This window comes from Mirounga angustirostris, unplaced genomic scaffold, assembly GCF_029215605.1.
Source record: "Mirounga angustirostris isolate CCGP_5_RB_7025 unplaced genomic scaffold, mMirAng1.0.hap1 SCAF_4, whole genome shotgun sequence".
In the NCBI taxonomy this organism is placed as follows: Eukaryota; Metazoa; Chordata; class Mammalia; order Carnivora; family Phocidae; genus Mirounga; species Mirounga angustirostris.
This window is the reverse complement of record NW_026991712.1, coordinates 162,922,206-162,939,250: the sequence shown is the minus strand read 5'-3', so window position 1 is coordinate 162,939,250 and position 17,045 is coordinate 162,922,206. Positions and strand designations below refer to the sequence as shown.

The 17,045-nt window shown below is 39.1% G+C and overlaps 1 long non-coding RNA gene across 1 annotated transcript in view; it reads left to right on the top strand.

Moving 5' to 3' along the window:
* Nucleotides 1–17,045, top strand: part of LOC135364201 (uncharacterized) — a 29,491-nt gene that overhangs the window by 6,812 nt on the left and 5,634 nt on the right. The window contains exon 2 of the long non-coding RNA XR_010411020.1: nt 13,071–13,166. This is a non-coding gene — a long non-coding RNA (uncharacterized LOC135364201). The remainder of the gene's footprint in view (nt 1–13,070; nt 13,167–17,045) is intronic.

Here is a 17,045-nt window from a genome sequence, read left to right as displayed (position 1 = left end):
TCGGCAGGGAAGATGAAACGGGTAAGGGCACCGAGACAGGAATGATGATAAGAATTTTCAGGGACTTGTTCAATCAGTGACTTCATGAGATGATGGAATGGAAGGTAGGGGATAGGATGTCAAGATTGTTGAATTAAATTCAACTCAAGGATCTATAGAGTGTCTTTTTGGAGACTGAATATCTTTTGGATACACAGAATATATGGAGAGAACGAGACAAGGTAACTTCCTTTGAGGATAGAAAACACAGAGCAGATTGTGATGAGTGTTACGGGAAAGATATGAAATCTGTGCTCTGGGAAGTATGATCACAGCAGAACTTGAATATGAAGCATGGAACTTCAGACAGTCATTCATTCACTCCACAAACCTTTACTGAATATTGTGATGGATTGCTAGAATAATCACAGCTCTTTGTGTCCTCTCCCTTCCTCAATGTGATTTTGCTATGCCTCCCATCTAATTCTCAGTCTCTTAAATCTGCCTGTCCTTGTTACTTGCAGTGATGAACAAAATATAGAGAGAGTATCATTGTATATAGAGCTTCTGAGGCTAAGCTTTAAGGAACTTTGCAGGTTTTATTTTCATTATCTTAGAGCACTGTGGCTACCATTTAAGAAACCTCAGGTATCTTACTGTATGGGCCTCATAGAGGAGAATAAAGGCACTTCAGCCAACAGCTACCTGCTAGACTTGACCATCTTGGACTATCCAGCCCTACTGAGCCTCTAGATGAATGCAGCCATGTAAGTTACCAAAGATGAGACCAAGAACAGAACTGATCAACTAAGCCTAGCCAAATGACAGAATCATGGGCAAATAAATGAGCCACTACATTTTAGTATGGTTTGTTATGCAGTAATAGATAATTGAAACAAGCCCCTACCATGGGTCAGGCATAGAAGATATGTATTTAAACAATATTTCTGCTCTTATGGAGATTATATTCTTGTAGCAGAAGATAGATAATAAACAAATAAGCAAATATAATGTCAGGTAGTCATAAATGTTTTGAAGAAAAATAAAGGATGTTAAAGGATTAGAGAGTAGACCCCAAGTAGCCAAAGCAATCTTGAGAAAGAAAACTGTATTACAAAACTATTATAATCAAAACAGCATGGTATTGGCATAAAAACAGACACATAGGTGAATGGAACAAAGTAGAGAGCTCAGAAATAAACCTATAAATGGGGTACCTGGCTAGCTCACTTGGTAGAACATGTGACTCTTGATCTTGGGGTCATAAGTTCAAGCCCCGTGTTGGGTGTAGAGCTTACATTAAAGGGGGTGGGGGGAAGGAGAGGTAGAGAGAGACCTGTGAATATATGACCAATTAATTTACAACAAAGGAGCCAGGAATACAACAACAGGAAAGGACAGTCTCTTTAATAAATGGTGTTAGGGAAACTGGACAGCCACATGCAAAAGAATGAAACTAGACCACATTCTCACATTGTACACACAAAAAAATGAACTCAAAATGGATCAAAGACTGGAATGTAAGAAACCATAAAACTCCTAAAAGAAAACATAGGTGGTGAGCTCCTTGACATTGTTCTTGATTATTTTTTGGATCTGACACAAAACCAAAGGAAACAAAAGAAAAAATAAAGAAGTGGGACTACATCAAACTAAAAAGCACAGCAAAGGTAATCATCAACAAAATGAAAAGGCAACCTCCTGAATGGGAGAAAATATTTGCAAATCATATATCTATAAGGGGTTACTATCCAAAATATATAAATAACTCATACAACTTGATATAAAAACAGAACAAAAAATCCAATTAAAAAATGAGCAGGGGGCACCTGGGTGGCTCAGTCATTGGAGCATCAGACTTTTGATCTACGGGTTGTGAGTTTGAGCCCCACATTGGGTATAGAGACTACTTAAAAAATAAATTAAAATTTTAAAAAATGAGCAGACAATCTGAATTGACATTCTTCCAAAGAAGACATACAGATGGCCAACAGGTACATGAAAAGGTGCTCAACATCACTCATCATCAGGGAAATGCAAATCAAAACCACAATGAGATATCACCTCACACCTGTTAAAATGGCTATCACCAGAAAGACAAGAAATAACAAGTGTTTGTGAGGATGTGGAGGAAAGGGAAATTGTACACTGTTGGTGCAGTCACTTCCTCAAAAAATTAAAAATAGAACTAGCATATGATCCAGCAATTCCACTTCTGGGTATTTATTTGAAGAAAATGAAAACACTAACTTGAAAAGATATATGCACCCCCATGTTCATTGTAGCATTATTTAGAATAACCAAGACAGGGGCGCCTGGGTGGCTCAGTCGTTAAGCGTCTGCCTTCGGCTCAGGTCATGATCCCAGAGTCCTGGGATCGAGCCCCGCATCAGGCTCCCTGCTCCGCGGGAAGCCTGCTTCTCCCTCTCCCACTTCCCCTGCTTGTGTTCCCTCTCTTGTTGTGTGTCTCTGTCAGATTAAAAAAAAAAAAAAATCTTAAAAAAAAAAGAATAGCCAAGACATAGAAACAGACTAACTTTCCATTGATGGATGAATAGATTTTTAAAAATGTGATGCACACACACACACAGGAACATTATTTGGCCATAAAAAAGAATGAAATGTTGCCATTTGCAACAACACGGGTGGATCTTCGGGGCATTATACTAAATGAAAAAAGTCAGAGAAGAACAAATACCATATGATCTCACTTTTATGTGGCATCTAAAAAACAAATTCATAGATCTCATGGATACAGGGAACAGATTGGTGTTTGTCCAAGGTGGGGGCGGGGGAGTGGAGAGTGTGTGAAATGGGTGAAGGGAGTCAAAAAGTAGAAACTTCATGGGATGCCTGGGTGGCTCAGTCAGTTAAGTGTTTGCCTTCAACTCAGGTCATGATCCCAGGGTCCTGGGATTGAGTCCCACTTCGGGCTCCCTGCTTGGCTGGGAGCCTGCTTCTCCCTCTGCCTGCTGTTCCCCCTGCTCGTGCGCTCTCTCTCTCTCACAAATAAATAAATAAAATCTTTTTTAAAAAGGTACAAACTTCCAGTTATAAAATAAATAAGTCTTGGGGATATAATGTGCATCACAGTGAGTGTAGTTAATAATACTATATTGCATAATTGAAAGTTGCTGAGAGTAGATCTTAAAAGCTCTCATCACAAGAAAAAAAATTGTAACTATGCATGGTGACAGATTGTGGTGATCAGTTCAAAATATACAATTGCCCACTGAATAATGTGGGGGGTTAGGGGTGCTGACCTCCCCATGCATTTGAAAATCCACATATGACTTCTGACTCCCCAAAAACTTAACTTTTTTAGATTTTATTTATTTATTTGACAGAGAGAGAGATAGTGAGATCAGAAATACAAGCAGGGAGAGTGGGAGAGGGAGAAGCAGGCTTCCTGCTGAGCAGGGAGCCCGATGCAGGCCTCCATCCCAGGACCCTGAAATCATGACCTGAGCCAAAGGCAGACGCTTAACAACTGAGCTACCCGGGCATCCCAAAAACTTAACTGTTGACCAGAAGCCTTACCAATAACATAAACAGTATATTAACACATATTTTGTATGTTGTATGTATAATGTGTTGTATTCTTTTTTTAAAGATTTTATTTATTTATTTATCTGAGAGAGAGAGAGAGCTCAAGCAGGGGGAGGAGCAGAGGGAGAGAATCTCAAGCAGACTCTGTGCTGAGTGCAGAGCCTATAGGTACTGTATTCTTACAATAAAGCTAAAGAAAAGAAAATGTTATTAAGAAAATCATAAGAGATAATACATTTACAGCACTCTACTGTAAAAAATGCCCATATAGGTGGGCCCACACAGTTAAACTCATGTTGTTCAAGGGTCAACTGTATACAAATATTGAATCATAACACTGTACACCTGAAACAAATATAATGTTATATGTCAGTTAAAACTCAGTTTTTAAAAGTTTATTAAAAAGGGAGGGTTAAAGGATGACAGGTGTGGTTGGGGGATAAAGAGAAGAGCTGCTATTTTAGAAAAATAAATCTTTTGGTTTGGGGGGGTTGTTTTCTTTATTTCTTTCTCTCTCTCTTTTTTTTTTTTTTGAGAAAGAGAGAGAGGGTGAAGGGGGGAGAGGGACAGAGGGACAGGGAGAGAGAGAATCTTAAGCAGGCTCCACACTGGGCATGGATGATTCGGGTCTTGATCTCCCAACCCTGAGATCATGAACTGAGCTGAAATCAAGAGTCAGGTGCTTAACCGACTGAGCCACCCAGGCAGCCCAGAAAAATAAATCCTTTGAAGAAAATCTGAGAGTGTTCTAGAAAAGGTTTTCATGCTGATGACCCTCTACCAACTATCAGTAAAGTCTTTTCATGATCCTAACCCAGATCCTTACAACTGCATTAAATTCCATTTATAGAATCATGGAAGGGGGGACACCTGGGTGGCTCAGTCGTTAAGCTTCTGCCTTCGGCTCGGGTCATGGTCCCAGGGTCCTGGGATCGAGCCCCGCATCGGGTTCCCTGCTCCGCGGGAAGCCTGCTTCTCCCTCTCCCACTCCCCCTGCTTGTGTTTCCTCTCTCGCTGCTCTCTCTCTCTCTCAAATAAATAAATAAAATATCTTTTAAAAAAAAGAATCATGGAAAGGGCATCTGGGTGGCTCAGTCGGTTGGGTGTCTGCCTTCGGCTCAGGTCATGATCCCAGCATCCTGGGATCGAGCCCTGCATTGGGCTCCATGCTCAGCAGAGAGCCTGCTTCTCCCTCTCCCTCTGCCTGCCTGTCTGCCTGCTTGTGATCTCTCTCTCCGTCAAATAAATAAATAAAATCTTTAAAAAAAAAAAAGAATCATGGAAGAAACTTTAGAAGTCAGTTCATCCTATCATAAATAAAATGAGCCCTAGAGGAGGTATTATGTTGTAATTTACTTATATTAAATACAATAATATAGAATATAGAATATGATATATTATATGTTAATAAGTGTTAAAATACTTCAGACTAGAAAGTTTGATATACATGTATATTAACTAGCTTTAGTGTAAACCTATTAGGGTGTAAAGCTATTAGTTAACATTGAAGTACCCTAATAAGAAATATACTTTAGGAGTGGTTAGTTAGTATCTGAGAATGCTAGTCAATTGTCTACATTCCAGTAGCAGTTATAAGAACTTCCACTATTTCCGTCTCCAATCAGCATTAGAAACCGTTGAATACAGTTAGATGTTAGATACAGTTTCTCATGGGTGAAATGAGTGGTGTCAAGATATGTGATTCGGGTAGAAGCATTATATTGTACAAGCATCCCCACCCTTGCCTAGCCAAGATATAAGAATCTAGTGTGCCCAACAAGGTTCCTTTAGCGAGATGTTATGGGCTAGGACCTATTCAGTTTTTTTCTTCCCATTTAGTGGAGGATTGTGTTACCTGATTCTGACTAGCATGTCAGATAAATCCTGCTGCTAGAATATTTTCTTATTTACCTAAAGTAAACCTTTCATGCCAAGTGCTTGGCAAAGTGTCTAAAAAGATCAGGAGCTAAGACTTCATTGAGCTAACAAGTTGTATGACTGGTTTTGCCTGCTTGTTAATAAATATTTGAGCCTGTGGCAGATTTCAGTCTGAGACTTGCTTTCATTGTAGCACACCACTTGGTGGTAAGGTTTGAGGAAGGAACATGTGACCCATCTCTTCCTGTTGAAGGCTACTGATAGCTGCCCCTCACCCTTGCAATAAAAACAAACCCCCCAAAAAACCCCACTCAAGAGTTAATAGTTTATTAATAGAATATAATTAATAAATGAACAAACTGGCTTGGGTCAGTATGCAACAGAAGATGATTTGCCTAAAATCACATAACAAACTGATTCTTACCACCATTAAATATCAAACAATTTGGACCCACATTACCAAAGAGAAGCCAACCAATGTTAAGTCAAGGTAAACATGTGTTTCAGGAAGTTCAGCTTGCTATAGCCTAGAGAATGGGCTGAGAAGAGAAATGCTGGAGATAGGAATAGCAATGAGGAGATTGTTGCTATAGTCCAGGTGAGGCAAGAGTCAGAGGAAACAAGCCTGGGCACTGGCATCAGAGAGATCCTCATTCCAGTACTGGCCCTCCCATTTATCAGCTGTGTGACTTCAGGAAAGTTACTTCCCTTTTCTCAGATTCAATTTCCCCCAAAAGAAATAATGATTATATGAAGTGGTACGTGCTCAGACCCCTAACTCACTGGTATGCAGTAGGCACTAAATAAATGCTAATTCCTTCCACCACCATTAAACAAAATGGAATGATGTAATGGATATAGAAAGACTAGTCTAAGCCTAAGCCCATATTATGTGGGCAATAATATAAATTTGTGGTCCAAATCACCCCTACCTACTCCATATACATACTCTCTGCCCAAAGTTCCCAAATATTTTCCCTATATAACTCGGAGAATCCTTTTTATGACTACCATCACTTTTAGGATTTAATACAGTTGGGCATATTCCTCTCGTGTGGCTATTATGGACATAGAAGGCTTGACAACATGGAGGAGTCAACCTGAGTTGGCCCCTTGGCAAGTAGGAAACGCCTCCACAGTCAGGTAGTTGGAAAATAGATGGATGGACCAGGCAGAAATACTTCTGGTCCAGTTCTAGCCTCTGGGAAAAAGAAAACAAGAGAGACTCTGGAAGACCAGAGGCACCAAGAACTCTAAGGAATGTGGCTTCTCTAGGGAAGAACTCCCATCTCTTCTAAAATTCTGGTCCCAGAACCTAGGACATTGCTATACATTTGATATCTCAAAATACTGTTGTTGAGAAGGAGAACTGGTAGTTTGAACACATATGTTTATCTCTTCTCCTTCTTGGAGCCCCACAAAAATGACAGCAAGTGAATAAAACCAGAATAAACCCACAAGGATAAAGAGAGTAGGAGAGGAGGCATCAGAGGATAAGAAGATGGAAAGCCGAGTGGAAAAATTAGCAGGGCTGAGAAGACTGCATACCAAGTGTCTGCAGAGGTGGTGCTAATGAGAAGCATGGCATTTCCTGCCACAGAACTCCGGCTAAGCTCAAGTACTAGAGAGGACCCAGAAACCCAGGAAGAAAGACCCAGGGAGAAGAATGGATTAAAGACAAAGGATTGGATCAAAGTCTCTATGATCCATTAGCCCTTCAGGTCCATCTACAATCTTGCACCTGTGAGATGCCTGCCCCTGCCCGGCAGGAGTCTCGAGGGTTAGTCTGTAGAGCAATTGAACCGGAGAGGTGCCTCACTAGAAAAAAGGAAACTCATTGGAAGTCTATATACCGCAAAAGAGAAAACACACTTCTCTGTCTACTCTCACCCCAGTCTCTTTGTTTGGTAGCTAGGTTAATCCCTTCCTAGGTATGAAAATGAGGATACTTTCTCTGGAGAGACTGAACAAGTTGTAGCTGCTATTATAAAAGCCACTGAAACTCCACACATAGATACAGAATTCAAATCAACCTTTTAATACCTGACTCTTCAACGTGAGTGGACAAAAAGATCAGCAGACATTTGATGAAAGCCCCCCAAATAAATGAAGGAGACCCAAACAAACAAAAAATAAGAGACTAATATTTTTATTTATTTAAGATTTTATTTATTTATTTGAGACAGAGAAAATGAGAGACAGAGAGCATGAGAGGGAGGAGGATCAGAGGGAGAAGCAGACCCCCTGCTGAGCAGGGAGCCCGATGTGGGACTCGATCCCAGGACTCCAGGATCACGACCTGAGCCGAAGGCAGTCGCTTAACCAACTGAGCCACCCAGGCGCCCGAGACTAATATTTTTAAAAAGGGACTAATATAACACTTGCCTCCCTTCATTTCTGGGATTTCACACACCCTTCTTTTCCTCCTACCTCTTTGGCCATTTCTTCTCAATCTCCTTTGCTGGATCTTCCTCATTTCTTTGATCTTTAAATGTTACAGTGCCCAGGGCCCTATCAATCCCAGAATCTCTTTTCTTCTCCATCTACACTCACTCCCTTAGTGATATTATCCAGCCTCCTGGCTTTAAATAATATCCAAATACTGTTGACTCCCAAATATATATCTTTAGACCAATCTCTTCCCTGACTCCAGATTGTGTATCTCTATGTCTACTAAACCTCTCCACTTGGTGCTCTAATAGGCACCTCAAAACTAATGTGTTCAAAATGTACTACTGGTCTTCCCCCCAAGAATCTGCACCCACCAAAGTCTTCCTCATCTTAATAAATGTCAATTTATTAATAGATAAACATTAATAAATGTCTTTCCCAGCTGCTTAAGCTGAAAACCTTGTGTGTTACTTTGAGTTTCCCCAAAAGCCGACTCTGAGATAAGGATTCAAGTACAAATAGTTTATATTTTACAGAAGCAGGATTCACTAGGAGGAGAGTGGGGAAGTGATATATGGAAGAGGAGGTGGCCAATGAAGATGTGTTGTTCCGCCAGCTACCACTGATTGGCTGGAGCTTAATCTTGTGGGAACTGATATAAAACACATGTGTCACAATTATCCCATCTGAGGGACTAAGGAGCTGGGGTATTTATACACCAATTCCTGAGGATCACTGGTCGACCTAGCTTTCCACGGTCAGGGTTAATTTCCCAGCACTTCCAATCTAAGGTAGGAATTGTTAAGACTGGCTTTTCCTTTGCACTTCTGGGAAAGGCCTCAGGCACAGAGATGCAGACATCTGAGGGTACTAACAGCACTGAAAGCTTGGAATTATACTTAATGCTTCTCCTTCTTTTATACCCTATATCCAGTTGATCAGTAAATTTTGTCTTCAAGACATATCCAGAATCCACAGCTATCACCCGCTATGACTCTACTTCCTTTCCTGTTTAACTTTTTTGTTCTTGTTAGAGTTAATAATTGCCTTGTTTTTCATTTTAAATAGTTCTTAATGTGACTCTCTTCCCCTCCTCTAGTTTTATTGAAATATAATTGACAAAACTGTAAGATATTTATTTATTTTGAAGATTTTATTTATTTATTTGTCAGAGAGAAAGAGAGCACAAGCAGGGGGAGTGGCAGAGGCAGAAGCAGGCTCCCCGCTGAGCAAGGAGCCTGAGGCTGACTTGATCTCAGGACCCCAGGATCATGACCTGAGCCGAAGGCAGATGCTTAACTGACTGAGCCACCCAGGCATCCCAGTTGTAAGATATTTAAAGCATACATCATGGTAATTTGATATACATATACACTGTGAAAGGATTTCCACCATCTAGTTAATTAACAGATACATCACTTCACATATTTATTTGCATGTGTGTGAGAGAACATTTAAGATCTACTCTCTTAGCAAATTTTATTTTAATTTTTAGAGGGGGTGGGGAGGGGCAGAGGGAGAGAGAGAATCCCAAGCAGGCTCCATGCCCAGGCCCAGCACAGAGCCCAACCTGGGGCTTGATCCCACGACCTTGAGATCATGACCTGAGCTGAAATCAAGAGTCAGACGCTCAACCTACTGAGCCACCCAGGCACTCCATTAGAAAATTTTAATTATATAACAGTGTTATCAACTTTAATCACCATGTTTTATATTAGTACATTAGACCTATTCATCTCATGGCTGGACGTTTACCAACCTCTCCTTATTTCCCTCATCCCTCAGCCCCTCTAGTTTAAAACGCCATCTTTTTCATGTACTAAATTTCAATAGATAGATAGATACATAGATAGATAGGAGAGAGGGAGAGAGAGAATGGTCTTGGATGCTTTATTCTGTAGTAAAAAATAAGGCAAAATTTAAACAAAAAGTGTAATATAACTCTATTGGGAAAATGGAAGGAGAGGAGGGGATGTCAATAACAGTATTAAATTCACATCTTCCACAATAGTCATTAGATAGTTTTAGTGATTAATTGAACACTATTATAAGCACATTACCTAGAAATATGGCAGTAAATATCCAAAGAAACACCCAAAAGAATTGAAAATGGTTGGGGCGCCTGGGTGGCTCAGATGGTTAAGCGTCTGCCTTCGGCTCAGGTCATGGTCCCAGGGTCCTGGGATCGAGTCCCGCATCAGGCTCCCTGCTCCTTGGGAGCCTGCTTCTCCCTCTGCCTCTCTCTCTCTCTCTGTCTCTCACGAATAAATAAAAACAAAATCTTTAAAAAAAAAAAAGAATTGAAAATGGTTGCCTTTGGGAAGCAAGACTCTTGAGATGTAGCGGTATGGAAATCTAAACAATGGTCATGTACTACATTAATAAAATCTCCATTCTGATTTTAGATGGGATGGATGTTTCTATTTATGTTCCAAACTTTCTATAATTATCTTTCATTTTATTACTCTCTATTTTAGTGTTATGCAAATACTATATGAATACATTACTTTATTTTAAACATTCTATGAAAATGAATAGAATAAAATGCATAGGGGCGCCTGGGTGGCTCAGTCAGTTAAGCGTCTGCCTTCAGCTCAGGTCATGGTTATGGAGTCCTGGGATCAAGTCCCGTGTTGGGCTCCCTGTTCAGTGGGGAGTCTGCTTCTCCTTCTCCCTCCACCCCTCCCCTGCTCATGCTCTCTCTCGCTTGTGCTCTCTTCCTCTCAAATAAATCAATAAAATCTTTTTTAAAAATTAAAAAAAAGAATAAAGTGTATAGTCCTCTTTAGCTGCCTCCTAATTCCCTCATTGAGGTAACCACTATTAATATTTTATGTGTACATATAATCCCTGACATTTTTCTGTGCATTTATAGTTTTGCATATACAAGTACATATTATATTTTATATTAACAAGATCGTATTGTACATCTTATCCTGCAACTGTATTTTTTCACCTTAAGAACATATTTTAGGGGCGCCTGGGTGGCTCAGTCGTTAAGCACCTGCCTTCGGCTCAGGTCATGATAAGGGTCCTGGGATCGAACTCCGCATTGGGCTCCCTGCTAGGTGGGAGGCCTACTTCTCCCTCTCCCACTCCCCTTGCTTGTGTTCCCTCTCTCGCTGTCTCTCTCTATCAAATAAATAAATAAAATCTTTAAAAAAAGAATATATTTTAGAGATCCTTCCATGCCAATACATATGGATGTATCTCATACATTTTAATTGTTACTTATTATTCTATAATAGAAATGTAACCCACTTTTTAACAATTCCCTTTGGTGAATGTTAAGGTTGTTTCTATTTTTTCCTATTGCAATCAATGCTGTAATGAAAAAACATCCTTGTATGTGTGTACAGAAGTTCAAGTTTCTCAAAACAAAGACCAAGAATGGAATTAAGTTTTTGAGGGAAGGCACAATTAAGTGTTTAATAGACACTGACTGACTACCTTCCAAAAATGCTGTCCCAATTTACAACCCCACCAACATTGTTCAAGAATAGTAATTTCCCTCACTCTTACCAACTGGTTGTAATAAATTTTTAAGATATTTTTCAAGCTAGGAATTTATTTTATTTTATTTATTTATTAAAAAACTTATTTATTTATTTGAGAAAGAGAGTGAGCGAGAGAGAGCACAAGGGGGGAAGGAGTAGAGGGAGAGGGAGAAGCAGACTGCCCACTGAGCAGGGAGCCCAATGCGGGGCTGGATCCCAGCACTCCAAGATCATGACGTGAGCCGAAGGCAGACGTTTAATTGACTGAGCCACCCAGGCACGCCTGAAGCTAGGAATTTTTAGAATATCTCATTTTTGTACTTTGCTTTTCTGACTGCTAATGATTGCACACATTTTCAAATTTGTTAGCATTTGTATTTCTTCTGTGAGTTGCTAATTTTTCTACTGTATTGTTAGTCTTAAACTGACTGTTTTGTAGGAGACCTTTATAGTTAATTTTATGGTGTTTTTTGTGAGAAGTTTTAATTTTTCATGTTATTAAATCTGTTGGTCTTTTTCCTTATGTTTTCCAAATTTTGTATTTTGTTTAAGAATGCCTTTCCTACCCCCTCAAAATTTGGAAATACTTTTCTTTTAAAGGTTTATTTATTTATTTTAGAAAGAAAGAGAGTGGGAAAGGGGCAGAGGGAGAGGAAGAGAAGAAGACTCTGTGCCGAGCATGGAGCCTGACGTGGAGCTCGATCCCAAGACCCTGAGATCATGATCCGAGCTGAAACCAAGAGTCTGACGCCTAGGCGCCCCCAAATTTGGAAATATTCTATAGTTTCTAGTATTACTTTGTGTTTGAAGTTTATCTATTTTAATCAACCTGGAATTTATGTTTGTGTATGGTGTGAGCAATGATTGGAGCATATTATTTTCCCCAAATGAATAGCCAGTTGTCCCAACAACATTTGTTACAGACATTACTTTCCCCTCTAATTTGAAATGCCATCTTTTTCATACCAAATTCCAATAGATAGATAGATGGGGAAGAAAATCTGGTCTTGGACACTTTATTCTTTTTATGTTCATCTATTCTTGGGCTAATAATATTATATTTGAATAATTATAGCCTCATAGCACATTTTGATATCTGATAGGGTAAGTCCTTCCTCCCATTTGGTCAACATTTTTGGCTATTCTAACATTTTTTTGTCAACCTGCCAAATTTCATTTTTAAAAAGATCAATTTGAGTAGCAATAGCATCTTTAAAATAAGTGGTCTCCCATATGTCTTTATTTATTTGGATATTCTTTTATATCTTAGAGTAAAACTTCATAATTTTATTCATATAGGACATTCACATTTCTCGCTAAGTTTATTTCTTGGTTCTTTATAGACATTGCAGCAATTGTGAATTGATTCTTTTCTGTGACATATTCTAATAAGTTATTGCTGGTCTATAGGAAAGCTATTGATTTATATATGATACTTTTATATATAACTATTTTATTAACATTCATTCTAATAATTTTTGAGTTGGTTCACTTAGATTTTGTAGGCTCTATCTTTCTTCTCCAAATAATGCTTTTATTGTGTCTTTTTTCCCAATATTTATACCTTATCTTTTCTTGTCTCTCAGCAGTAGTTAAGTACTCCAATGCGTTGTTGACTGGTACAGATGATCATTGACATGCTTTTCTTGTACTTTAACTTAGTGGGGTTTGCCATTTTTATTTTAACAGGTAATTTGGTGGGTAGATTCTCAATTATCAGAAGCATGAAGGCATTATCTAAACAAATTGTTGACTTAGAGTTGCTTCATTCAACAGACAGCAAGACATCATGAAAGATATTCTGCAGCTGACTTCCCTTTGTCCCCTAGAAATATCCTGACAAGGGAACAAAATGTTAACAGTTTATTTGAGGTGAGTTTCATGGAGACTAAAGACCTGCCCAAATACTTTCTCACTTACTCCTTGCATGAGTAGCACAATTTGTGCATATTATAGTAACATGTTCAACTTAATAGGATGCACCTGCATTTAATATAAAGTATTTAATTTGATAGAATGTATCTTTATATAATATTTACACATTTAACTTTGGATGATTGCCTTTATAGGGATCATAGTGTGGGCATCCCCTTATGTGGAACCTCTACTATAAGTACAATGTTTGCCTTTGGTTTCTGGTAGATACTTTTTATGACATTATCGAAAGAGAGTAATAATAGCAGAAGTTACTATATATTTGTAATAGTTACTGTTGAAATTGCTTCATATATTAACTCATTTAGAAAATTTCCTTCTAGGGGCGCCTGGGTGGCTCAGTCGTTAAGTGTCTGCCTTCAGCTCAGGTCATGATCCAGGGGTCCTGGGACCAAGCCCCACGTTGGGCTCCCTGCTCGGCGGAAAGTCTGCTTCTTCCTCTCCCACTCCCCTTGCTTGTGTTCCCTCTCTTGCTGTGTCTCTCTCTGTCAAATAAATAAATAAAATCTTTTTAAAAAAAGAAAGAAAATTTCCTTCGATTCCCAGCTTACTAATAATCGTGTGTGTGTGTGTACGTGTGTGTGTGTTAACAGGAGTGTGGGATTTTACTGAATGGTTTTTCAGCATCTATTAGGATAATCTTATGACTTTTCTCCTTTATTCTGCCACTGTAAGGAATGAAATCAATACACCTCCTAGTGTTGAATCAGAACCTCATGGAGTCCCTTAATCTATCAACATCATCACTTTTCACTAATTATCCCACTCTCCTCATGTTCTCATTTTTTTCTCTTCCAGTCTAGATTCCATGGTACATCACTGCAATCACAATATTGTAAATATTCATAATTCTCTTGTCACTTTCTTTTCATTACATTCACTGACAGAACTCCAAATCCTCTTACACCCAATTCACTGGGTAGTCCACATCTGTACCTGAGCAGCTGGACATAGCTGGAGAAAATCACTCACCTGTGCTGTCTCAACTGAAATTTCTGACTACAAACCTTAAATGAGACTCAATACTTCCCAGTAATGCTGCTATACTCCCCCTGGTATAATTTTGTTTCCCCACTGTCCAATATGACCTTTTCTACTCCCTTCAAACCTCCAACATACTCCGTCCCCCTTTACTCTCATATGACTTCAATTTATAATTCATTGAGAAAGTAGAAGCATTCAGATTCATCTTCCTCCCACCTAATCTACCAACTTTTCTTTCTTTCTTTGACACAGAGAGAGAGAGTCTACCAACTTTTCTGATCTGCATCAGGATCCATATTCACTGCTTTTTCGCCTGGGTCTACACTCTTATCCCACATTCCTTTGTCTTCCCAAGGATCAAATTCCTTCCCTCTGCTGTACCATCAATTTCTCCTTCTCTACCAGATCATGTCTATCACCAAAATCACATGCCTAAGGATCTCTCATCTTAAAACACACATAAACAAAATTCTCCCTTGACAGCATATGTCTCTTCAGCTACCATTCCACTTACTCCTACTCATAACCTTTCCATAAGTCTTCAAACTTATGGGAAGGTTGTCTATATTTGCTTTCTCTGCTTCTTAACCTTTCATAATGATCCAACCAACCTTTTAACCTCTTCACTCCCTGAAGTTGCACTTGTCAAAGCTACCATTGACCTCTAGTTTGCCACATACACTTCTCTGTTGTTCTCATCTTGATCAACTTCTATGAAGTTTTCAACATGGTTAACCACTTCCTTCTTGAAACACTTTCTTTTATTAGCTTCAATAATATACCACTCTCCTCATTTCCTTCTACTTTATTGGCTGATGCTTCGTAGTCTCCTTTGCTGGCTTCTTGTTAAGCAAACCTCCAAATGTTGAAGTGATTCAGGACTCCATTCTCTGCCCTCTTGTCTTCTCACTCCTTTGTTGATCTCATCCAGCTCTAGTGATCTAGTTTTCCTTTCTTTCTTTCTTTCTTTCTTTCTTTCTTTCTTTCTTTCTTTCAAATTTATTTATTTATTTGAGAGAGAGCAAGCACAGGTGGGGGAGGGGCAGAGGGAGAGGAAGAGAAAGAATCTCAATCAGAATCCCCACTGAGTACAGAGCCTGATGCAGGGCTCAATACCGAGACCCTGAGGTCCGGACCTGAGCCAAACACAGACGTTTAACCATCTGAGCCACCCAGGCGCCTCATGTGTCCCAGAGGTTTTGAACAGATGTGTTTCCATTTTCATTTGTTTCCATGATTTTTTAAAATTCTTTAATTTCCTGGTTGACCCATTCATTCTTTAGTAGGATGCTCTTTAGCCTTCATGTATTTGAGTTCTTTCCAAATTTCCTCTTGTGATTGAGTTCCAGTTTCAAAGCATTGTGGTCCGAAAATATGCAGGGAATGATCCCAATCTTTTGGTACTGGTTGAGACCTGATTTGTGACCCAGCATGTGATCTATTCTGGAGAATGTTCCATGTGCACTTGAGAAGAATATGTATTCTGTTGCTTTAGGATGGAATGCTCTGAATATATCTGTGAAGTCCATCTGGTCCAGTGTGTTATTCAAAGCCCTTGTTTCCTTGTTGATCTTCTGCTTAGATGATCTGTCCATTGCAGTGAGTGGGGTGTTAAAGTCCCCTACTTATTATTGTATCATTATTGGTGTGTGTCTTTAATTTTGTTATTAATTGGTTTATATAATTGGCTGCTCCCATGTTAGGGGCATAAATATTTACAATTGTTAGATCTTCTTGTTGGATAGACCCTTTAATTATGATATAGTGTCCTTCCTCATCTCTTATTACAGTCTCTCGTTCAAAATCTAATTGGTCTGATATAAGGATTGCCCCACCACTTTTTTTTTTTTTGATGTCCATTAGCATGATAAATGGTTTTCTACCCTCTCACTTTAAATCTGGAGGTGTCTTTGGGCCTAAAATGAATCTCCTGCTAAGAGCATATCGATGGATCTTGCTTTTTTATCCAATCTGATACCCTGTGTCTTTTGATTGGGGCATTTAGTCCATTGACATTCAGAGTAACTATTGAAAAATATGAATTTGTGCCATTGTATTATCTGTAAAGTCAGTGTTTCTGTGTATTGTCTCTTTTCCTTTCTGGTCTATGTTACTTCTGGGCTCTCTCTTTGCTTAAAGGATCCCTTTTAATATTTCTTGCAGGGCTGATTTAGGGATCACAAATTTTTTTAGTTTCTGTCCTGGAAGCCTTTTATCTCTCCTTCAATTTTGAATGACATCCTAGCTGGATAAGGTATTCTTGGCTGCATATTTGTCTCATTTAGCACCTTGAATATATCATGCCAGTCCTTTCTGCCCTGCCATGTCTCTGTGAATAGGTCTCTGCCAGCCTAATGCTTCTACCCTTGTAGGTTACGGATCTCTTGTCCCAAGCAGCTTTCAGGATTTTCTCTTTGTCTCTGAGATTTGCAAGTTTCACTATTATATGTTAGGGTGTTGACCCCATTTTTACTGATTTTGAGGGGAGTTCTCTGTGCCTCCTGGACTTGAATTCCTGTTTCTCCAGATTAGGAAAGTTCTCTGCTATAATTTGCTCCAATATACCTTCTGCCTCTCTCTTTCTCTCTCTCTCTCACTTCTTCTTCTGGGATCCCAATTATTCTAATATTGTTTCACTTTATGGTATCACTTATCCCTCGAATTCTCCCCTGGTGATCCAGTAGTTGTTTATCTCTCTTTTTCTCAGCTTTTATATTTTCTATCAATTTATCTTCCATATCACTAAGTCTCTCTTCTGCTTCATTTATCCTAGCATTTAGAGCCTCCATTTTTTATTGCATCTCATTAATAGCCTTTTTTATTTCAACTTGA